We start from the raw sequence: 24859 nt of genomic DNA, 5'->3' as shown, positions 1-24859 counted from the left end.
TATGGGTGATCACCCCTCTGTCATTGATCACCCCCCTGTAAGGCTCCATTCAGACGTCCGCATGTGTTTTGCGGATCCGAAAATTTGTAATAAATATTATTGAAAACATTGAAAAAAGTTTGTGCATGTTTTCTTAACTTTCTTGGGGGGGGGGGGGGGGGGAGGGGGGGTGCCAAACAAAGGGTTCGCCCCGGGTGCCAAATGCTCTAGGTACGCCCCTGCAACCGGATCAGTCTCGATCAGTTTCCTAGGACGGAAAGCAAACTACAATATGCTCTCCGGTACGAGAACGGAACAGAATGCATTTTGAAACCTTCCGTTCTGTTCAGTTGCATTTTGTCCCCATTGACAATGAATGGGGACAAAATGGAAGTGTTTTTTTCCAGTATTGAGACCCTATGACGGATCTCAATACCGGAAAATATTAACGCTAGTGTGAAAGTAGCCTAACAAGTGAAGTTTCCCCAAGTCCGATCTGAGACACACGAGATATTATCTCCGCTTCGTGTTCTCACACGTGCAGAGGTGTCTGGATTATAGTTGGATTAGGTATTTACTGTTGACGCAGAAATCCTGCGTTGTTGAGGGAATATACATTTCCGTGGGGCCATACAGTCATAGCCAAACCAGTATTTATTTTCTTTGTTTATATGTTTAAATGAGTATTTTTCACTTGTTTTTAATTAAGTTAATTGAAAAAGTTTTTTTTTAATTGTTTTTTATTTATTTATTTAAAGCATCCATCTCTGTGAACTGTATTGTAATGCAGCAGCATATCTCTGTATGGATCAGTCAGGGTTAATAATCTTCCCCTGTAGGAAGTTAGACTCCGGTCCGCCCCTAGCTCAGTTGGTAGTTGTAGTAGAAGTAAGGGGAGGCTACATGTGCTCACTCCTCCGAGGTCTAGGCCTAAGTTCCAGGGAATCACCAACTCAGAGAGAAACCCCACTCTACATCACAGTACTCCAGGAAGAGAGAGAATGGAAAGAACTAGAAGGTCCGGAACCTGCATGGCCGGGCACTGGAGTCGGTCAGTAAGGTATTTGCTCTTTAAGGCCTCATTCACACGAAATGGCAGCATGCACACGGCCAGGATCCGTGTTTTCTGGATTGCAAAACACATACGGTTGTGTGCATGAGGCCTGAGGCTGATAGAGACTTTACTGCAGTGAGAGGGACATTGCTAAGACACCTCACACACGGACACGGTCTGGTCCACCGTATCTTAATCCTGTGCCCCTCAGGTGGGAATTACAGCAACCCTTGCAAGAATAATATTGCCAGCCTTACATTCTGAAGACTTTGGAGAGATAGAGGGAAGGAGTACTACAATCCCCATCCTGTCCTATATCTATACATTGCTGGCTAGGAAGATTTGCACTGAAAACTGTGTTTTGATACCATTGGGTGTACTACAACTCCCATTCTGCACTTTAGTAAAGAGATGTTTATCTTCCACAACTGGCCTGGTTACTGACTCCAACACCATTCGCTGTCCATAGCACCTACATCACCCTAAGGCGTACACTAATCTCATAGGACCCCATAGCAAAGCTTAGTATGAGCCCCCTGCCTCACCCAGTTTCCCAGTACACATGCGATAATCACTCCCAGGCAATGTGGAATGCAAAGAGCAATGCCCCAAAATTGATTTTACAATTTTTCAAAATAAAAAATTTACGGTACATTGTAATAAAAAAAAAGAAAAAAAAAGAAAGAAATATTATATATATATATATATATATATATATATATATATATAATGTAAAAAGTTGCCTTCCACCTTCAGGTGCTTCATAAATATGGCGATCACTCTGAACACCATATTTCTCAATGTATTTACACCAGACAACTGGCATAACTACACTGATAGGTCTCCTGCCTCCCTTCTAGATGATAAAACTGGCTGCCTGCAGCCGCCACTAGAGGGAGCTCAGCGCATAGGAATTTATACACTTACTATTGAAATCAATCACAGCTGTAGAATCTCTAGGCACTGATCTCCCCCTAGTGGTGGCTGACAGAAAATGCAGCAACTCTACAAACCTCGGAACTCATAAACCTCTATGGTAGGTATTCCACTGCCACGGGGCTACGTTTGAATAAAGGAAGTAGAGCAGCCATTCAAAGGGGTATTTCCATCTAGTAAAGGGCCAGCAGCATAGCAGGGTTGTCAGAATCTGCTTCCCAGAATGGGACGCAGCATGAAATAAGTGCTGCACCCCCTTCATCCTCAGGATCGGTGGGTGTACCTAAGTTTGGACCTAGTGATCTATGTGATGTGGGTGCTGGGTGGGAATACACTCAGATTCAGGGCTCCAGTAGCAAACTGAATCGTTGCCCTGGGTTAAAGAAATCGTAGCTAAGGCTCTGGCGATACCCCCAGTTTATAAGATGGAATACCCCTTTAGGACAGGTGGGACAGTTTAAATTTTTGGCAACGCCACAAGACGACGGTATCAGATGCTGCAGATATAACATATGAATTAGGACTCATGCACACGACCGTATGCATTTTGCGGCCCACAAAACACGGATCCGCAAAAAAAAAAAAACAACAAAAAAAAAAAAACACACGGGTAGCATCCGTGTGACATCCTTTTTTTTTGCAGATCCATTGTAACAATGCCTGCCTTGTCTGCAAGAATAGGACATGTTCTTTTTTTTTGCAACGGACTTGTGGACATACAGATACAGAATGCACATGGAGTCATTTCCATTTTTTTTTTTGCGGCCCCATTGAAATGAATGGTTCCGCATAAAAAGAAGGAACGGACATGGACAAAAAAATATGTTCGTGCACGAGCCCCGATACTATGCTCCAAGAGCTCATGTGTCTACATATGCCAATTGCATGGTATTGTACGGTCGTAACCTTCCTGCCGCGAAAGTATTAAAGTTCAAACCTTCTGACCTTATTATTGTCTCCGTGGACCATCAGGACCTGAATGGCAGGCCCTCACTGTAAATGTAATCCCGTTTATGGGGGTAATTAAGCCGTATAAGTACAAGGGTTGCGTTAATGGAAACAGACAGTATGTGACAATAGATAAGGACCGGCTGACCCGACCCGGCTCCTCCGATACATTACTTCAGATCGGGGAGCCCGTTCACAGTGGTGAACAATTCGGCAGATATTTTAGAAATTAAGAAAAGCCCGTTTGAAGTTTTATTGTGGCCTTTGGGAGTGGCGTAATCTGATAATGACAGAAAAGTATTTGCATGAAGAATGACATATGGCAATAAGAGCCAACATCTCAAGCGAATAGATAACTTAGCAAAAAAAATTAAAAAAAATTGCAATACCACACCGAACCTGAGAACAGGTGTGGCACTGTTGTTGGAAAGAAGCAGCCATGGTTATCTATATAGACAACCCCTTTAAGGGTTCAAATTCGGGCAGTTTTGAAGGACTTTTGGCAATGCTGAGCCATACACATCAGATAATCAGCAGGTGTGGCCAAAATTTTCGGACAACTCCCATCTTTAGTGTCCTAATCCATGAGTGCTAATTTAAATGGGTAGAAAAACATGGCTGCTTTGATCCAAAAACAGCAGGTCGAGTGTGGTATTGCAGGTCAGCCCCATTGACTCCAAATGAGCTGAGTTGCAATACAAGACGCAACCCATGGACAGGGGTGGTGATGTTTTTGGAAGAAGTCAGCCATGTTTTTCTAACCCTGGACAACCCCTTTAAAGCCTGTACGGAGTACGCAGAGTGATTGATCCTTCCCTCCCCTCAGTAATTCCTCTTGGCAGAGGCATAACTTGGAGCTTGGCCATCGGGGACTATGTGGTATAGATGGCAACGGTCCCCATTAGACACGAGGGCTCACGTGTGACCGCAGTCTATGCACCCCTCACCTCCAATCGGGAGCAAAGAAAAATCATCTGTCAGGTGCTACGACTCCCAATTTACTCGGAGCACCCCAGAGTCATTTAATTAAAAGGATTCAAATTATAAAAAAAAAATTAAAAAAAAGTAACCAAAAATGTAAGAATGCTTTGAAAAAGTCTAAAAAAGTTATACTAACCTCACCGATCCGGTTTTGACGCTTCTCGGATGCCGCCCTGGTCCCTTTTGACACAGACCTGTGATGCTGCAACCAATCCCTGGCTGTAGCGGGTCACTGCGGCCAAGGATTGGTGGAACGGTCATATTTCCCTTTTGGGCGGGACCAGGAGGTAGAGACTGGTGGAAAATGCAGGAAGCGCCAAAACGGGAGCAGCAGAGAATTAGAGAGTTAAAAATAATAATAATTAGAAAATATTTGAAAAAAAAATAAAAATTACTGGGCAGAAACCCCTTTAAACCCAGAGATGTGCCTTAGGGCTCATGCAAACAACCGTATGTATCTGTAAAAAATAGGGATGACGTCCGTGTGCATTCCGTATTTTGCAGATCGGAACAGCTGGCCCCTGATAGAACAGTCCTTAATCCTGACAATAATAGGACACGTTCTATTTATTTTTTTGCGGCACAGACGTATGGAAACAGAATGCACACGGAGAAGCTTCTGTTTTTTTTTTTTTGCGGACCCATTAAAATCAATGGCTACGCATATGGTCTGCAAAAAAAAACGTACACGGAAAGAAAATACGTTGGTGTGCACGAGCCCTAGTGTAATGTAATAGGACGATCATACTGAGAGCAGAGAGGACGTTCACTGCTGGTTCTAATGGTGCCAGGAACCAGTGCCAGCGCTTCAGCAGCCATAAGACGCCCAATCGGCCTTCAATCACAAGATCTCATTCATGACGCTGTAGATCAGAGGCGGCTCCTCCATTAGGGCCACGCCTAAGACCTCAAACTGGTGGGGGCCTCGCTCTGGCTCCCACCCAACACAATTATTGGGGGGGGGGGGGAAGAAATGTGACACGAAGGGGGTGATGTAAAAAGGAGGGGGTGATGTGACATGGAGGGGGAGAAATGTGACATTAAGGCCAGGGGGCATCATTGGGGGCACTTTTTACTGGCACATTATTGGTGGGCACTATAGGGGCATCTACTGAGGCCACAAAGAAGGGGTATGTTATATGGAGGGCTCTGTACAGTGGCATTTTATACTGGTACATTATGGGGGCACTAGGAGGAAGGGGGGAGAGGAGCACTATGGGGGCATTTACTGGGGGCACTATATAGGGGTATTTTATACTGGCACATTATGGGGGCACTATGGGAACATTAGCTCAACTGGGGGCATTATAAGGGGGTATTTTTTGCACTGTCTATTATAAGGAGAATTATTACAACGGGGGGGGGGGGGGCATTATGGTGGGCTTTATTACTCCCCATGGTATGACCCCCTAGTAGCAGCACCAGCCTCTCCCTGCTCTGCTATTCCTCTGCCCCTTCTCCAAATCCTTATTATGAAATCTTTCTCATTAGGATAAAGCACAACATCAGCTCAGCCGAGACCCCGGCCAAAGTGTGGAAGTGGCGTCCGAGATCCCCAAGGGCCAAACCAAGTAACTGTAGGTTTTCATGTGAAATATGTTTGTGCCACACAATATACCGTATACCGCTACACTGTGCCCCACAATATACAGTATACCACTACACTGTGCCCCACAATATACAGTATACCTCTACACTGTGCCCACAATATACAGTATACCTCTACACTGTGCCCCACAATATACAGTATACCTCTACACTGTGCCCCAATATACAGTATACCTCTACACTGTGCCCCAATATACAGTATACCTCTACACTGTGCCCACAATATACAGTATACCTCTACACTGTGCCACACAATATACAGTATACCTCTACACTGTGCCACACAATATACAGTATACCTCTACACTGTGCCCCACAATATACAGTATACCTCACTGTGCCCCAATATACAGTATACCTCTACACTGTGCCCCAATATACAGTATACCTCTACACTGTGCCCACAATATACAGTATACCTCTACACTGTGCCCCAATATACAGTATACCTCTACACTGTGCCCCACAATATACAGTATACCTCTACACTGTGCCCCAATATACAGTATACCTCTACACTGTGCCACACAATATACAGTATACCGCTACACTGTGCCACACAATATACAGTATAACCTCTACACTGTGCCACACAATATACAGTATACCGCTACACTGTGCCACACAATATACAGTATACCGCTACACTGTTGACACACAATATACAGTATACCTCTACACTGTGCAACACAATATACAGTATACCTCTACACTGTGCCACACAATATACAGTATACCGCTACACTGTGCCACACAATATACAGTATACCGCTACACTGTGCCACACAATATACAGTATACCTCTACACTGTGCCACACAATATACAGTATACCTTACACTGTGCCCCACAATATACAGTATACCTCTACACTGTGCCACACAATATACAGTATACCTCTACACTGTGCCACACAATATACAGTATACCTCTACACTGTGCCCACAATATACAGTATACCGCTACACTGTGCCCCACAATATACAGTATACCTCTACACTGTGCCCACACAATATACAGTATACCTCTACACTGTGCCCACACAATATACAGTATACCTCTACACTGTGCCACACAATATACAGTATACCTCTACACTGTGCCCCACAATATACAGTATACCTCTACACTGTGCCCCACAATATACAGTATACCTCTACACTGTGCCACACAATATACAGTATACCTCTACACTGTGCCACACATATACAGTATACCTCTACACTGTGCCCCACAATATACAGTATACCTCTACACTGTGCCACACAATATACAGTATACCTCTACACTGTGCCCCACAATATACAGTATACCGCTACACTGTGCCCCACAATATACAGTATACCTCTACACTGTGCCCCACAATATACAGTATACCTCTACACTGTGCCCACACAACGTATACGCTAACTGTGCCCACAATATACAGTATACCTCTACACTGTGCCCCACAATAGTACAGTATACCTCTACACTGTGCCCCACAATATACAGTATACCTCTACACTGTGCCCCACAATAGTACAGTATACCTCTACACTGTGCCCCACAATATACAGTATACCTCTACACTGTGCCCCACAATATACAGTATACCTCTACACTGTGCCCCACAATATACAGTATACCGCTACACTGTGCCCCACAATATACAGTATACCTCTACACTGTGCCACACAATATACAGTATACCTCTACACTGTGCCCACAATATACAGTATACCTCTACACTGTGCCCACAATATACAGTATACCGCTACACTGTGCCCCACAATACAGTATACCTCTACACTGTGCCCACAATATACAGTATACCTCTACACTGTGCCACACAATATACAGTATACCGCTACACTGTGCCCCACAATATACAGTATACCTCTACACTGTGCCACACAATATACAGTATACCTCTACACTGTGCCACACAATATACAGTATACCTCTACACTGTGCCCCACAATATACAGTATACCTCTACACTGTGCCACACAATACACAGTATACCTCTACACTGTGCCACACAATATACAGTATACCTCTACACTGTGCCCCACAATATACAGTATACCTCTACACTGTGCCACACAATACACAGTATACCTCTACACTGTGCCACACAATATACAGTATACCTCTACACTGTGCCACACAATATACAGTATACCTCTACACCGTGCCACACACTATACAGTATACCTCTACACTGTGCCCACAATATACAGTATACCGCTACACTGTGCCCCACAATATACAGTACACCTCTACACCGTGCCCCACAATATACAGTACACCTCTACACTGTGCCCTACAATATACAGTATACCTCTACACTGTGCCCCACAATGTACAGTATACCTCTACACTGTGCCCCACAATGTACAGTATACCTCTACACTGTGCCCCACAATGTACAGTATACCTCTACACTGTGCCACACAATATACAGTATACCTCTACACTGTGCCACACAATATACAGTATACCTCTACACTGTGCCCCACAATATACAGTATACCTCTACACTGTGCCACACAATATACAGTATACCTCTATACTGTGCCCCACAATATACAGTATACCTCTACTCTGTGCCACACAATATACAGTATACCGCTACACTGTGCCACACAATATACAGTATACCTCCACACTGTGCCCCACAATATACAGTATACCTCTACACTGTGCCCCACAATATACAGTATACCTCTACACTGTGCCACACAATATACAGTATACCTCTACACTGTGCCACACAATATACAGTATACCTCTACACTGTGCCCCACAATATACAGTATACCTCTACACCGTGCCCCACAATATACAGTATACCGCTACACTGTGTAGTCTGTTCTATAAGCACCACATTATTTTCTGTCCGCCACCACAAAACAATCTGAAGTGTCCCTCCATGTGGCTTCATGTATGTGGACAGTTATTTTCAGAAATTATGACAAGTGCCCTTTTTTTTTTTTTTACTTAAGCCCCTGCCCTTCAAAATGTCTGTGCACGTCCCTGCCCTGCTATCGCTTGCATATCTTCTGCTCGTGGGGGCCTCACAAAGGCTAGAGCCGCCTCTGCTGTAGATCACGACACCATGTCCAACACGATACCTGAAGGGACCCTCAAAGGGAAGGAGAACTCTCACCCTTTCCTAGACCTTCATGGACTTGGCTCGGGCACCCTGTGACCATCGGATCCGGGGAAGACAGAAGCTCGAGTCCTTGGCCTTCTCTTTTGGTCTCTCAAACGTCTTGATCTTTCTTCATGCTTGATCTATTTAATACCTGGCCGTCCTAGGTAATCACTACCAGGTGTGTTGACCAATCATGGAAATCGCAGAAGACAATGACAGACTGAAGCCAAAGTAATTGATGCTAAGCCAATCACTTCTCCGCTCCAGCTTCCTCCAGGTCCATTGTATTGGATGATTGTGACCTCGTTGTCTTCGTTTCTAGCTGCCGATTACCCAACCGCACAGTAAACATATTCAGGAGGAGAGTGAGTTGTGCAATGTCTTCATTGTATTCTAAATTTTGAGAACATTGGGAGGAGACGGTTAACCCTTCACAGTCAAACGCCGTGACCCCGTCTGACATGTAATAACAATTCTGGGTCATCTATTCTCGTGACTCTACAGTATGTTGTACCATTCCTTTATTATGCCTGCTAGAAGTTATAAATGAATTGCCAGCGGTGTGCCACAAAGGTCCAGCTGGGTGTTACCAGTTGGGGGTGTCCCTGCACAGTCTGACACTCCATCAGTAGCCCTTTCAGCTGCACGGTGCTCGAACACAGCATAGCCGAGCCACGTGGTCCTGGCCTAAGGCTTATCTACTGCCTCCTTGTTTGCTAGAAATTAGTCCTACGTAGGTACCATGTATTAGAAGATGGGACCATCCATGATTGGGCAACCTCTCTCCAAGGGCCCCATAGCAGCCACAAGGACTGTCTCTATGGTACATAAAACCAAGACTGAGACAACCCTAGACAGCACCAGAGGTGACCTCCATCTTTCCTAAGCAGAAGTCCAGCTTCGGCCATGAGATTAGCTGCACATCACGTCTCCGATTGACTTGGGTACAAAAATGGCGCCATTTCTAGCCTGTACAACCCTAGTCCGGCAATACTCTTCTGATAGCTGTTGGTGAAACGTCTTGAAATCGGTGGCTTTGGCTGTCATACACAGGTCAATGTCAGCTGAAGCCACCGATTTCAAGACCTTTGGCCAACAGCTTTTTAAAGCCTATTCCTGATCCAGGGGTGAACCTAGCCTTTCTGCTGCCTGAGGCGAAAACTCGAAACGGCGCCCCAACCCCCCAACGCCAATTTCTTAACATACAGAGCTACAAAACATACAGGGTAATACAGCGCCACATACTGTGCTTCCCAATACTATACTGCAGAAACAGATAGTCCCCCTTCCGCTGCCCCCCGCCTGCCCCTACCTGAGGCAATCGCCTCGCCTCATTGGTGGTGCGCCCCAGTCCTGATCCCATCTTGACCTTTCCAGTACACACCCACTTTATATGCTATACAAATGTTCCATCATTGAGAGAACATGACCGGAATGGTTTCCGCTGGGCCTCATTCACATGACCGTATTCATTTTGCGGTTGCAAACCATGGACTGGCAAAATACGGATCTCGGACGCGTGTATGCCGCAATTTTCTCATTCTGCAAAGTAGCAAAAAAAAAAAAAAAGGACCTATTCATAACTTGGTTGCAGGCAGCACACCAGTGACATCGTGTGACGTTTGCCTGAATGGGTCCACGTGTGATCCACCAAAAAATGCGGATCGGATGTGAACCGCGGTCGTGTGCACGAGGACTAATGAATAAATTGGGGCGACTTTCCCGTCCGTGGTCAGCAGGACATTACGCCGCTCCTCTCATCCTATTAGACCTGATTATAGGAAACAATGCCCTAATTATTTAGCTTCACTAAAGTGGACTCTGTGGCTCGGGTTTAACCCTTCACTACCCAAGCTGTAATATAATATCCTCAGGTTATGTGATGTACGGCATCCTCCATGATGGGACCAAATCACGTTTCGATCTGCCCGAAATATCTACAGTGCAAATTTGTTTTCAATAGAAAGGGCAGAGCACCTGCCAGCAGGATCAACCCTATGAAATCAGGCTGTTCCGGCTGATTAATAGGATACCCGTCTTGTGAAAATGGGTTGTGGCAATTCTTTATGCAAACTGAGGAACTGAGGTGCACCGAGTGGCTAGGCCACCCCCCCAGTGCACTGAAGTCCTCATTTGCATAAAGAATAAACGCCACATCAGTACGATCAACCCTACCAGGCAGTATGGTATAATAGGGTTGGTCCTGCTGACGGGTGTCCTTTAAATGAGCTGTCGATAAGGAAGCCTAGTATCAAATATGCGATGACCCCCTCGGACTCCGAGCACAGCCATAAAATCGTACGATGGCAAAGGTCTGTCCTGATAAAAAATTTGGAATCATTCTGTCGATGATCCGTACATGACAATCGCTTTATCTGATGTCTTTGCCAAATCAGATAACTGGAGAACAGGGAGTCTTATCGGAGAAGGAACAGAACATGAGACGCACTGGTCAAAGACAAGAGGGGAAAGTACGAAAAGTGAAGCCAGCGCATCAACGGGGAAGCAACAGGCCGGGGATGACGATCTCCGAAAAACACGAGCTTCCATGGAGTCGAGGAAGCCGCGGAGCTCCTGCTGCATCTCCTTCATTGCTTCGTGGCAGTGCCTGGTACTGCAGCTGCGAATTGGACTGAGCTGTAATACCACGCACGGCCACTGCAACATGTATGGCGCTGTACCTGGTAAGGAATGAAGTGGATGCAGTGATTGCAGAAGAGCCACAGCCATTAAAATCGGTTGATCAGTGGAGATGATGGTCCCCACTGATGCCATTTTAAAGGCCAACCCTAAGGATCAAAGTCCCAGAAACCCCCTTTAATGAGGAGGTGCCCCCTCTAGCAACTACTCGCATTCTCCATGTAATAACAGTTCTAGAGCATCTTTTCTTATGGCTCTATGTTATGCCATTCCTTTATTATTCCTGCTAGAAGTTATACATTCATTTCTAGCGGTTTGGCCGCTAGGTGGCAGCACATAAAAACTGCAGCAAAACTAGATAAACCTGTCAAAACACAAAAATAAATCTCTCCCCTCCTGAGGCTCGATTCACACGTCTGCAACGTGTTTTGCAGATCCGCAAAACACGGACAGCGGCAATGTGCGTTCCGCATTTTGCGGACCGCACATTGCCGGCACTAATAGAATATGCCTGTTCTTGTCCGCAATTGCGGACAAGAATAGGACATGTTCTATTTTTTTGCGGAACGGAAAGTGCGGACACATCGTGCTGCCCCATAGAAATGAATGGGTCCGCAATTCCGTTCCGCAAAATGCGGAATGAAATTGCAGACGTGTGAATGGACCCTAAATCTGGTGCATTTTTTTTTTTTTTTCGAATGCCAAAAAAAGAAAAAAGCTTTTGCAGCCCTGTGGATGTGTAATAGTATCAGTGGATGATTTTCTCCAGACTTAATCCTGCAATCACTAAGTCAATATTCAGGAGATTACGGCATCTGTGGTTACAAGGTTGGGTTGGGCGCTTATGAAATTCCACTTATGAAATTCGTTCACACTTCGTTTGGTGGTAAAAGTGAAATTGCGTTATGGATTCCGTTACCACGGGCCATAGCGTAATTCTAGGACGGCATTCCATTATAATAGAAGCCTATGGGCTGCATAACGGATCCGTCCCATTTTCGTTACGCAGTCATTCTGGTCCCGAGGTTCTCCTGCCTGATGACGTATGAGGTGCACTTGATGTTGAAGTTTTCGAGGTGCAGCTGCGCATGCTGGTGCAGGAAGCAATGAGGGGGCAGTTGTGAAGCAGAACAGTTCTTTACTGATGAATTCAAATGCAAACAGATCAGGACAGTTCTTAGCGGGCACGGACTGGCAGTTGGTCCACAGATATTACAAGTTTCACGGCTGTACGGGCTATTAAAGGGGTTTTAATAATCTCTGCATAGGTCATTAATATCTGATCGATGGGGGCCGACATTCGGGACCCCAGCCGAATGTCAGCCCCCCATCGATCAGATATTAATGACCTGACCTATGCAGAGGCCTTCTCTCAGCTTTTCCTAGGCCAGTGACATCTTCATTGGTCACGTAGATAAAGCTCAGCCCCATAGATGTGAATGGGCTGAGTGCAATACCAAGCACAGACACTATACAATATACGGCGCTGTGCTTGGTGAGCAAGGAGAAGACCATGGCGCTCAGTGCCTTCTCAAACAGCTGATCGGCAGGGGTCCTGGGTGTCAGCCCCCACGGATCAGATACTGATGACCTATCCAGAAGATAGGTCATCAATATAAAAATCTTGGAAAACCCTTTTAATAGGCCAAAGTGCTTATACTGTGTCGCATCCACATTTTTGCAGACCCACTGACTTCAATGGGCTCCTGGTCCGCATTTTGTGGGCAAGTATAGGACATGTTCTCTCTCTTTGTGGAATGGACATACAGATGTGCTCTCTGACTCCGAATGTCCATTCCACAAAAAGATAGAACATTTCGGCAAAATGCAGACCACGGACCCATTGAAGTCAATAGATCTGAAAAAAAAAAGTAGAGAGCACACAGGCTGCATCCATATTTAGCGGATCCGCAATTTGCAGCCGGCAAAACAGATACATTTGTGTGCATTAAACCTTACACTATACTTTTAATTAAAGGGGTTATCTAACTAACAAAAAAATCTTTCTAACAAAGCTAGAACCAGCCCTGTACCCCAATCATTGCTCTACTAGATTTATATCAAGCTGGCAGCTCAAGGGGAGGGTCTTTTCTGCTGCAGCTCAGGGGGTGTGTCCATGCTCTCCCCATCACAGCTCGTGTCTCAGCTCTCCCTATCACAGCTCAGGGGGCGTGTCTCAGCTCTCCCTATCACAGCTCAGGGGGCGTGTCTCAGCTCTCCCTATCACAGCTCAGGGGGCGTGTCTCAGCTCTCCCTATCACAGCTCAGGGGGCGTGTCTCAGCTCTCCCTATCACAGCTCAGAGGGTGTGTCTCAGCTCTCCCTATCACAGCTCAGAGGGTGCGTCTCAGCTCTCCCTATCACAGCTCAGGAGGCGTGTCTCAGCTCTCCCTATCACAGCTCAGGGGGCAGTTGAAGAATGAAACTGAGCATGTGCGGCCTTCTCAGTGAGCGGGACAAAGAAATAAGAAAAGAACAAACTGCAGGTGGCGCCATACAGATACTTTTTATTAAATAACTCAGGGGCTATGCCACATTTTTAATTACAAAAGTATTCAGATCCAGGCGCTGGTTTGAAAACTGTAACTGTATATTTTTTGTGGGACAACCCCTTTAAGCATCCAGGCACAGGGCGTAGTGCTTCTTCTAAAAGCAGGGATGCCCAACCTGCGGCCCTCAGGCTATTGTAAAACTACAACTCCCACTACAAATGACATAACGTCCTTATTATGTGGCTTGATATGAATATGGCAATACCAAACTTGTATTTATTTTTTGTTTTACCACTTAAAAAAATAAAATATAATAATTCTCTTTGCATCACCATTTTCTGACAGCCATAACTTTTTATATTTTGGGCTACAGAGCTATAGGAGGGCTTGTTTTTGTGGGCTGAAATTTAGATTTTATTGGTACCATTTTTGTGGTACGTACTACATTTTTATCACTGTTAGGGCTCATGCACACGACCGCGTGTGCTGGCCCGTCCCGTGCTGCAGACCGCAAATAGCAGGCAACGACCGGGCGGCAGCCGCATGCGGATCGTGGACCCATTCACTTATTTTTTTTAAGTAGTAAAACAAATACAAGTTAGGTATTGCCATATTCATATGGAGCCACATAATAAGGACGTTATGTCATTTGTAGTGGGAGTTGTAGTTTTACAATAGCCGGAGGGCCGCAGGTTGGGCATCCCTGCTTTTAGAAGAAGCACTACGCCCTGTGCCTGGATGCTTAAAGGGGTTGTCCCACAAAAAACATAGTTCGTTTTCAAACCAGCGCCTGGATCTGAATACTCCCCCAGAAAAATAAAATAAAAATATTTCCCTCTTCCTTTGTACATGTCCAGAGTATATGAACATCATCTGCCCCTACCTCTCCACATTTTAAACAACTAAAAACTTTGGGTTTGCAGCACTTCATTAATATCTTAGGGGAATAATACAGTCGATATAGTATGTTGAATTGGGTAATCCTGTAGGAAAAGTTCTTTGAGACCCTATTTTTCCCCTGTATCGCCAACCCCCAAAGCCCTACACGCTGAGGATTCATAACATTATACCATTTACAGCTTAAGCTATTACTTGCTCTTTTCTTAGTCTTTTGATGTAACAAACATTCATATAGTTTAGAGACTAATTTCCTCTCTACTGTTAATTTGGAAATATTCACTAACGGTATCGATTTGTGGACCTTTTCCTGCCAGCGATCGCAGGAAAAAAAATAAATCTGTTCTACATTACCCAATCTATACTCCTTTTTAAGATCTTCATATGGCATTATATCCCCGTCTCCATACTGGACACAGTTTGTAAACACCATGCTGGCACCAAATTTTCTGTTCAATTGATTTGAATTCTTGAAGGTGGGCATTTCCCCACAGTATGGTGTCGGCATGGAGTGCAACCCGGGTCCACAATGCTCCTGCCTCCCTCCAAGCCTTATCCATCAGCCTCAAAGATCGGTATCTTCCCCTCGCCCTGTTGTCCCAGGAGACCTGCTTCTATTAACTGAAAAATAGTGCCGTTACCTACCCAACCTTTATCCCTGCAGTCCTAGATTTCCATCTCTGCGTTCTACTCCATACTATCATATATTTTATATGCCCAGAGATAAAGTAGAGCTCCATATCTGGCACTGAAAGTCCTCCCTCCCTTTCATGAATACCTAATATTTGCGCCTTTATCCTTGGTTTCTTCCCTCGCCGTATTAAGTCTGTTAAAAGACTAACAATTGTTTTAAATATTTTTTAGGGAATTATTACCGGTGAATTCCATATAATATAATTCAGGGAAGGAAGTAAACATTTTCACCAAGGAAATGCGACCTGCCATCGAAATGAGTATTACACTCACCGGTAATCCGGTTTCCTGGAAGTCTCCATGACACCACATACATCCCACCCTTTTTTTCTGCGATTAGCTATTATCCTTTCATCCTGGGGTTCTTCGTTAAAATACACTGGTGATGTGAGGAGGGGGTGGGGGTTTTAACCTCTCTGTGTTTTTCCTGTCCAATCAGGAGGGAGTCAATCTCAGCATGTGGTGTCATGGAGACTTCCAGGAAACCGGATTACCGGTGAGTGTAATACTCACTTCCCCAGTCGTCTCCATGACACCACATGCTGAGATAATATCAAAGATACCATTAGGGGGGGGACGACTGCCGACAGGACCTTACGTCCGAATCTTAGGTCATCATTAGCGGCTAAGTCTAGCCTGTAGTGCTTAGTGAAAGTATGAGCTCTTTTCCAGGTTGCTGCCCTGCAAATCTGTTGTAAGGAGGCTGAAGCTTTTTCCGCCCAGGAGGCGGCCATGCCTCTCGTAGAATGTGCCTTTAGTGAAGCGGGGACATCTTTTCCCTGAGCTTTGTATGCTTCAGAGATGGCCATCTTAATCCATCTAGAGATGGAACTTTTCGCCGCTTTCCTCCCCTTGTTAGGACCTGAAAATTGGACAAACAGATTTGTGTCTATTCTCCAAAGACTGGTAGCTTCCAGGTACTTTAAGACCGCTCTCCGGACGTCTAATGTGTGGTAAGTGGTTTCCTGATCGTTTTTCGGATCGTTACAGAACGAAGGGAGAACAATGTCCTGAGACCTATGGAAGGTCGAGACTACCTTAGGGAGGAAAGTTGGATCTAATTTGAAAATTAATCTGTCCTCAAATATTGTAAGGAATGGTTCTTGGATGGACAAGGCCTGCAGCTCACAGACCCTTCTGGCTGAGGTTATTGCCACCAAAAATATAGTTTTAATTGTAAGCCATCTGATGTGAATAGAGTCCAGAGGTTCAAATGGATTGGAGGTTAGACCCCCTAGTACCGTATTAAGGTTCCATGGTGGCACCATGTTTTTAATCGTAGGTCTGATCCTATCTGCTGCCTTAAGGAATCTGGATATCCAGGGATGTTCCGTTAGCTTGGTATTATATAGTGCCCCTAAGGCCGATACCTGGACCCTAAGGGTATTAGGGGATAGACCTAAATCTAGCCCTTCTTGAAGAAAATCCAGGATTAGTGAGATGTTGGCTCTGAACTGGTTGAAGGAGGTTCCAGACCAATCCGCGAATTTCTTCCATATTTTTTGGTACTTGTCGTTGGTACTTCCTGCTAAGGAGTAAGGTGTTCACTACTTTTTTTGATAAACCAAAGTTTAATAAGTTGGATTCTTCAGAATCCAGGCTGATAATTTTAGTATTTCCAGGTCCGGGTGAGTGATGGGCCCCTGACTTAGAAGGTCCGGCCTCCGAGGTAGAAGAAAAGGAGCTTCCACGCTGAGGGCTTTCAAGAGGGAGAACCAACTTCTTTTGGGCCAGAAGGGGGTTATCAGGATTAGTGTACAATTCTCTTTTAGGAACTTCTGTAACACTTTGGGAATAAGCGGCAATGGGGGGAATGCGTAGACTAGGTTTGTTGTCCAGCTCTGGTTGAAGGCGTCTACTGCCCCAGGATGATCCCTGGGGTTGAGGGAGAAGAACAGGTTTAGCTGATGATTTCTCCTGGATGCAAACAGGTCTATCGTCGGCCTGCCCCATTTCTTTGTGATTAAGTGGAAGACTTCTGGGGCTAACATCCATTCCCCAGGGTCTAGTCTGTGCCGGCTTAGGTAATCGGCCTGAATGTTTAATACTCCCTTCAGATGAACCGCTGAAAGAGATTGAATGTTGCCTTCTGTCCAGGAAAAGATTTTTCTCGCCAGGTTCTGTAACAGGTGATGCCTTGTGCCTCCCTGGTGTTGGATGAAGGCCACAGCTGTAGCGTTGTCCGAGTAGACTAGGACGTGACGTCCTTCTGCCAGCTGACTCGTATGTTTCAGTGCTTCCCACACTGCCTTCAGCTCCTTGAAATTTGAGGATTGCTGGCTTACGTAACTCCCCCATGTTCCCTGGTAGGAGTTCCCCTGGACGACCGCTCCCCAACCGTGGAGACTGGCATCTGTTGTGATGACTAGAGGGAGATCTTGTGCCCAGAAAATCCCGTTTTCTAGGTTGGATTTGCTGAGCCACCAAGTTAGCGATTTTTTGGTCTTTGTATCTAAGAATATTCTCCTCTCTAGGGTTAATTGCGATCTGTTCCATTTGTCTAAGATGAACTTCTGGAGTGGTCTTAGATGGAACTGTGCCCAGGCTACTGCTGGAATGCAAGCAGACAGACTCCCTAATACCTTCATGGCCTGTCTTATCGAACAGAATTTCTCCTTCTTGAACTTCCTCAAAGCTGTCTGAAGCTTTACTATCTTTTGAGGTGGCAGAAAGGATCTTTGGGAGACTGTGTCTAAGGTTATGCCCAGAAAATCTTTCCGTTTGGATGGGATTAAATCCGATTTTTCCCAATTGATGAGCCAACCTAGGTTCTGTAGATGTTCCAGGACTAACCCGAGATGGATTTTCATGGTCTCTATGTTGTCTGCCACTACCAGTAGGTCGTCTAGATAGGGGATCACACAAATTGCCTTTTCTCTCAAGGTTGTCAAGGCTTCCGCCATTATTTTGGTAAAAACCCTTGGGGCAGAAGAGATCCCAAAGGGGAGACACCTGAACTGGAAATGCTGAATGTTTCCCTCCAATTTTACAGCGAACCTTAGAAACTCCCTTGATGACCTGTGAATTGGAACATGATAATAAGCGTCGCTTAAATCTATTGTGGCCATCACCGCGTCCTTCTTCAAGAGCTTCACTGCTGACTTCAGGGTCTCCATTTTGAATTTTTGATATCTTACATATTTGTTTAGATGTTTCAGATTTATAATTACCCTGGATTTCCCGTTTGGCTTCTTTATAATGAAGAGGCGGGAATAGAATCCCAGCCCTGTCTGATTTTTTGGAACTGGCTCTATGGCGTCCAAGGTTAATAGGTTTTTTATGTCGTTTTTAAGGTCACAGTTTGAGATGGGGGAAGGGTAGTGATTACGTATTTCTGTGGGGGGAAAGAGAGAAGATCTATATGATAACCCTCCTGTATAATACTTAAGATCCACCTGCTGTTTGTTACGTGCTCCCAAGATCTTAGAAAGGAGCTGAGTCTTCCCCCCACAGGTATAGCGTCATTGTTTGCTATTGGATGAGGAGGCCTCTGCCCGGTTTGGGTTGAAGAGGAAACTTCTCCCCCTGCCTCCCTTCGCATAACTCCACCTCCCAGTCTTCCCTTTATCTTTTTTATTTTCGGGTTGAAAAAAATCGGTCACGAAAGGGCTGTCTCTTTTGTTTATATCTTTCCTCTGGAAAACCCCTTTTTTTATTTGTTGCGTTGTCTAGGATTTTGTCCAAATCTTCACCGAAGACGTACTGACCGATTTATTTTTAGATGTGATGTCTCCTGACCACGCTTTGAGCCATAATGCCCTTCTCGCTGTATTTGAGAGAACAGCTGTACGGGCAGATAGTTTCACTGATTCGGCTGCTGCGTCTGCTAGGAAGGAGGTTGCCATCTTTAATAGAGGCAAGCTCTCTAGAATTTGATCTCGTGGCGTCTTGTTGACCAGATGTATCTCCAGCTGGTCTAGCCAAAGGTTCAGTGTTCTGGCCACACATGTAGAGGCGACGCCCAGGGCTGGTGCAAGGATTTTTGCCACCCTAGGCGAAAGCAAATTTTGCCGCCCCCTTGACCCCGCCCCTTGACTCCGCCCAGTCAGACCCCCACACTGCCCTCCATTATGTATTTGCCCCCCAGTGCCCCCACTAAGTAATACTGCCCCCACAGTGCACAATGCCCATTATGTAATTTGCCCCCACTAAGTAATACTGCCCCCACAGTGCACAATGCCCATTATGTAATTTACCCCCCAGTGCCCACACTTAGTAATACTGCCCCCACAGTGCACAATGCCCATTATGTAATTTTCCCCCCAGTGCCTACACTAAGTAATACTGCCCCCACAGTGCACAATGCCCATTATGTAATTTGAAATTGCCGCCAAACAACCCCCCGTACGTACTTGTGTCGCTCGCTGACGCTGATGATCCTGTAGTCTGTACTTGCCGCGGGTGTCTAGTGATATTTCCCTACCCCGTAATATTTCAATACCCTGAGTCGTCACGTCACTTCCTGTTGTCCCCCGGATATGACGTTGGATAAGATACGATCATGAGTATCGGCACGAGACCCGTGACCTCCGGTCTCGCGTGATTTTGCGCCGAAGTGACTGAAAAAAAACTCATGCCCGCGCAGGCGCACATCCCAGGACATCCTTGATCCGGCCGGCAAGTACAGGAGGAGTCAAGAAGCCGCAGATGAATGATGTCAGATTTGGATCACAAGTAGGGGGCGTGGCGCGGGCGGTGGCTAGTCGGGAATCAGAGGAAGATGTTACTTAGATGGATCACAAGTAGGGGGCGTGGTGGCGGCTAGTCGGGATTCGGACTCCAGAGCGCCGGCGCCCCCAGGCAGTGAGGCAGAGTGCGCTCTACGCGGTGGCCTACTCTGCTTATGGGTAGCGCCGGCCCTGGCGACGCCTGGTTTGAGAAGGGCCGCCGTAGTCTCCCAGGTCTTTCGCAAGAGACTCTCCGTTTTCCTGTCTAGAGGATCTTTCAACTGTGCTGAGTCCTCAAACGGCAGGGCCGTATGTTTTGCTACCTTGGCCACTGGCGCGTCCACTTTTGGAATAGTTTCCCAATCCGTACAATCCTCTTGGCTAAAGGGGTAGCGTCTCTTAATTCCCCTTGGGATAAAGGATCCTTTATCCGTTTTTTCCCATTCTGATCGAATTAATTTTTGTACATTATCAGGGACTGGAAAAACCGCCTTCTTCCTTTCCCCTAGACCCCCAAAAATTTCCTGTTGGGTAGATTTAGGGGCTTTAGGCATCTCCATCTGAATGGTGGCCCTGATAAGTTCCTCAATATCTTCAGGATTGAACAGGAAGCGCTTATATTCGCTGTCTTCGTCTGAAGATCCTGGGTGCTTTTGCACCGATTCGGAGTCTGAGACCGCCAGTCCCTCAGAGTCGGAATCCAGGATAAGTGATTTAACACTACGGGAGTCCTGAGTGGGGGGAACTTTGGGGGGAGTGGGTTCTCTGGCAGCTAAGGCTAGCTGAACCTCCTCTTTTACCACTTTTCTAATGTCTTCAATTAAACCAGAAGACTCAGCCTAGATGACACTGGCGGTACACTCTTTACACAGGGCTTTGGATCCTGTGTTAGATAATCTTTTGCCACAAATACCACATTTTCTGTTTTTTTTGGCTGCAGAAGTGGAATCCTTTTCTCCCTGAAATGTTAAGGGAGGAAAGGATGAGCAAACTGAACCCACCATACAAATCATGTGCCTGAGAACAGGTTACTCACTGTCCCAGGGTTTGATGCAGGCTCGGTTCCAGAGCCCGGCGTGAGGGGGGTGCTCATCTTGACTCCCGACCGCACAGAGATGCTCCTAGTATGAGCCACGCTTAAGCAGGGCGCCATTACCCAGGTCCTGTGCGTTTTTATAGTGTCCTCCTCGCTTCAGGACCTGTGGCGCATGTGGATGACGTCAGCGCGCTTGCTCCGCCCCTGGCGTCTGACGTCATTTGCCTGCCGGCCGGAAGGGACGCATCTCAGCGCCGATCCGCCGCGTCCTCCTTCCCTCTGCATCAAGCCCTCCTGGACCGCCGCAGAGGGAATCTTCGCAGGGGCACTACGTGTGTGCCCGAGCCCAGGCCTAACCGAATAGAGGAGGGAGAGCTGCACTGCAGATCCGACCTCGGCCTGTAGATGAGAAGATAACTCCAGGTGAGCCCAAACGAGCTCCGTGCACCTCTCCTGCTTCCTTATCCTGATGGGACAGGAAAAACACTGGTGATGTGAGGAGGGGGTGGGGGTTTTAACCGCTCTGTGTTTTTCCTGTCCAATCAGGAGGGAGTCAATCTCAGCATGTGGTGTCATGGAGACGACTGGGGAAACATATAGTCTTTTCCATATATCGATTTTCTTCCTAATTTCCTGTATTTTAGGGACCACATTCAACTGGACATAGTCCTTGGGGTTTAGGGTTATTTGACTACCCAGATATTTAACAGGTTGGTTAAACTTCTTAATTTCCAGTGCGCCTGGTATAAAATGGTTCAGAGGATCAATCGGGACACAAGCTGATCTAGCCCGGTTTATATTGAGCCCAGCATGCTCACCGTACCGTTCAAAGTGATCTATGTGAACCAACAAACAACATAATATCATCCGCATATAGGGCTATTTTTTTCCTTTCATTTAGAACAGCATCTTTGAAAAATGAAAGGATGAATGCGATTGGTTACTATGGGCAACAAAGCCTGTTCTACTTTACACCAATTTGATAAATGACCTGCAACGTGCTGCCCCCCTTCCAGAGCCAATCGTGTCCCAGGTTTACAGAGTGGTGTGGTGTGGCCCCAATAGTTTTCTGTTTGTGTCACGGTGCTCCTACCTGGATAAAGTCGCTCCCCAGGCTTTGGCTCCGAAGCAGTAAAGGAAAAAGTAATGGTGGAGGTGACGAAATAGTTGAATCCAGACTTTTATAAAGTTCAACAGCTTTATTCAAATCAACTTGCATCCATAGAAGTGGTCTTTCTCTTGGTTCCAGCAGGCTTTGGCATAAACTGGCAGGCAAACTGGGATATTCTGCTTTCTCTCTCTGCTGTGCTAAACTTGGCTTTAGTCTGGTCGCTTAACTTTAGGACTGTTCTGGAACCTTTGGAGTGGGGTCCCTTTGACTATTGACCCCCTCGCAACACTATCGGTTAAGGCTACTTTCACACTAGCGTTTTTTTGCAGATACATCATGGATCTGCAAAAACGCCTCCGTTACAATAATACAACCGCCTGCATCCGTCATGAATGGATCTGGTTGTATTAGGTCTTCTATAGCCATGACAGATCCGTCTTGAACACCATTGAAAGTCAAGGATCCGTTTTCTATTGTGCCGGATTGTGTCTATTGTGCCGTTGGGCTCCTCTTCGTCAGGCAGGCAGCGTTTTGGTGTCCGCCTCCAGAGCGGAATGGTGACTGAACGGAGGCAAACTGATGCATTCCGAGCGGATCCTTTTTTTTTTTTTAACAAAGATGTTTATTAGTATTGCGTCATGATCACAAAAAGAAAGATGACAATACAATATCATTCAGCGAAATCACATACCATGCGATACATCTTAGTTCAAGATAGACAATACTATGCATTTTTCCCTTTTTATTTCCCCATCCCCCCCCCCCCGCAATCCAGCCAAATAACATACTAATATCAAATCAAAGCGAACCTGTCAAGGGCATACACACACACCTCTCTGGGCTTTAACTTGGTCGTCTCCGCCAGTAACATTCCTGACCCTATACCCCTTTGTCTCTTCTAGCTAGTCCCGTCTCATATCTCTACCGATCACAGACCTTAAGCTTACCAAGCCTTCCCTTAATATCTTCCTGCAGGTACCAAGCTGTTAGGGCGAACGGTCTCATAATCCTAGCTAGTTCTGCCTCTCCCATGAAGTTCAACATGAATTTTTTCCATGCCTTATACAGTTTCTTCCCGGCCTCCTCCTTTCTACCTATTGCTACTAGCCACTCCAATTGCAGCATATGCTTTAGGCGTCTCAACAGTTCCGCCTTTGATGGTACCCCTGCCTCAAGCCATGCCGACAACAAACATCTCTTAGCTTCCAGAACTATCCTATGTCCCATTGCTGTGAGGCTTTCATTCCGTGCCGGTGCACCGTCAGTTGGCTCCACCTGTTGTCTGGCATGTAGCATTACCAATTGGATGTCGAGTTCCCCCTCAAAATTACTGCCCTCTCGCAGGATCGACCTCACCATTCTCCAATAATCCTCTAATTTTGAGCAGCTCCACAGCCCATGCAGCAGATCAGTTTTGGGGGTGGAACATCTAGGACATGCTACTATCCTATCCGGCTTTGCACTAATGCTCGGCAAGTCAAAACCATACAAGGCAAAATGAATGATTTTAAAGTGAGTCTCTCTCATTGTTTCATTTACCACCGACCTGTGCAAAGCTGCTATACCATTTCTCACAGTAGGGTAAACCTCCTCTTGATCCAATTTGTTCCCCCATCTCCCGAATATTCCCTTGGCGAAAGTGTCTTCCCAAAGGCTCCGCAGACCACCATATAAAAGCGATATGGACTGCCTATTGCCAGAGGTGATGAATGTGTCAAATTTATTCCTAGCCCATTCGCCCGCCATATTGATAGCCAGGCTCCTACAATAATGCATGACTTGTAAATAAGGGAACAAATCAGATCTCGACAGCCCCCACTTATCAATTAGTTCCTGTAGAGTCGCCCATCTATTTTCCTGAACATGGAACAAGTCGCCTACCGTCTTAACTCCCTTGATTTTCCACTCCCGGAACGACTTCTCCGACTGACCTGGCTTGAAGGCCGGATTATTGTGTAGAGGGAGATGTTTCGATATCTGATACGGCAACCTATACACCTTTCTAAGATTCTTCCACGCTATAATGGAATCCCGTAGTATTATTGAGCATCTAGCTAGGCGTGGCAGTTTAGGTAGTTTGGTATGGACTAATGCCCTCAAATCCCAGGGAGCCGCCAACTGCTTTTCTAACCTCAAGTTAGAGTAATGGGAAGTCTCATTGAACCAGTCCAGCAGGTGTCTACTCAAACAGGCCAAATTATATCCCCTAATGTCAGGTACATTTAGCCCTCCAAATTCCCTTCTCAATTTCAGCTTCCTCAATGAGACCCTTGGTTTTTTACCTTTCCAGATGAATTTTATAAAACATCCCTCCAAATTCCTCACATCCATGTGCCTTAGGAGTATAGGTATGGTCTGGAGTGGATACATCAATTTGGATACTGCTAGCATTTTGATTAAATGACATCTCCCCATTAGCGATAGTGGTAGATTTTGCCATCTGGCTAAATCATCTTTAATTTTGGTGAGCAAAGGTGGGAAATTTAGTTGATAAATGGAATGCGGAGTCCGTCCAATCTTTATGCCCAAGTATTTGATTTGGGATTTTATCAAGGAACCGAATGCGCCCGTTCTCTCTATCCCTAGCCTGTTTTTTTGGCCTATCGGCAGAAGTTCACACTTTGACATGTTTACTTTGTATCCAGAGTACTTCCCGAAACTCTCCAATGCCCTAAAG

General features: G+C 45.8%; 1 protein-coding gene across 2 annotated transcripts in view; it reads right to left on the bottom strand.

Annotated features, from left to right (window-relative positions):
* Nucleotides 1-8983, bottom strand: part of DPEP1 (dipeptidase 1) — a 35354-nt gene extending 26371 nt beyond the window's left edge. For both annotated transcript variants that reach the window (XM_044270629.1, XM_044270627.1), the window contains exon 1: nucleotides 8660-8983. The gene's annotated coding sequence lies outside the window, so the exon portion shown is untranslated. The remainder of the gene's footprint in view (nucleotides 1-8659) is intronic.
* Between the last annotated feature and the right edge of the window lie 15876 nt (nucleotides 8984-24859).

This window comes from Bufo gargarizans, chromosome 10 (genome assembly GCF_014858855.1).
Source record: "Bufo gargarizans isolate SCDJY-AF-19 chromosome 10, ASM1485885v1, whole genome shotgun sequence".
In the NCBI taxonomy this organism is placed as follows: domain Eukaryota; kingdom Metazoa; phylum Chordata; class Amphibia; order Anura; family Bufonidae; genus Bufo; species Bufo gargarizans.
Note: the sequence above shows the minus strand (reverse complement) of the source record. Positions and strands in the feature narration are given on the sequence as shown.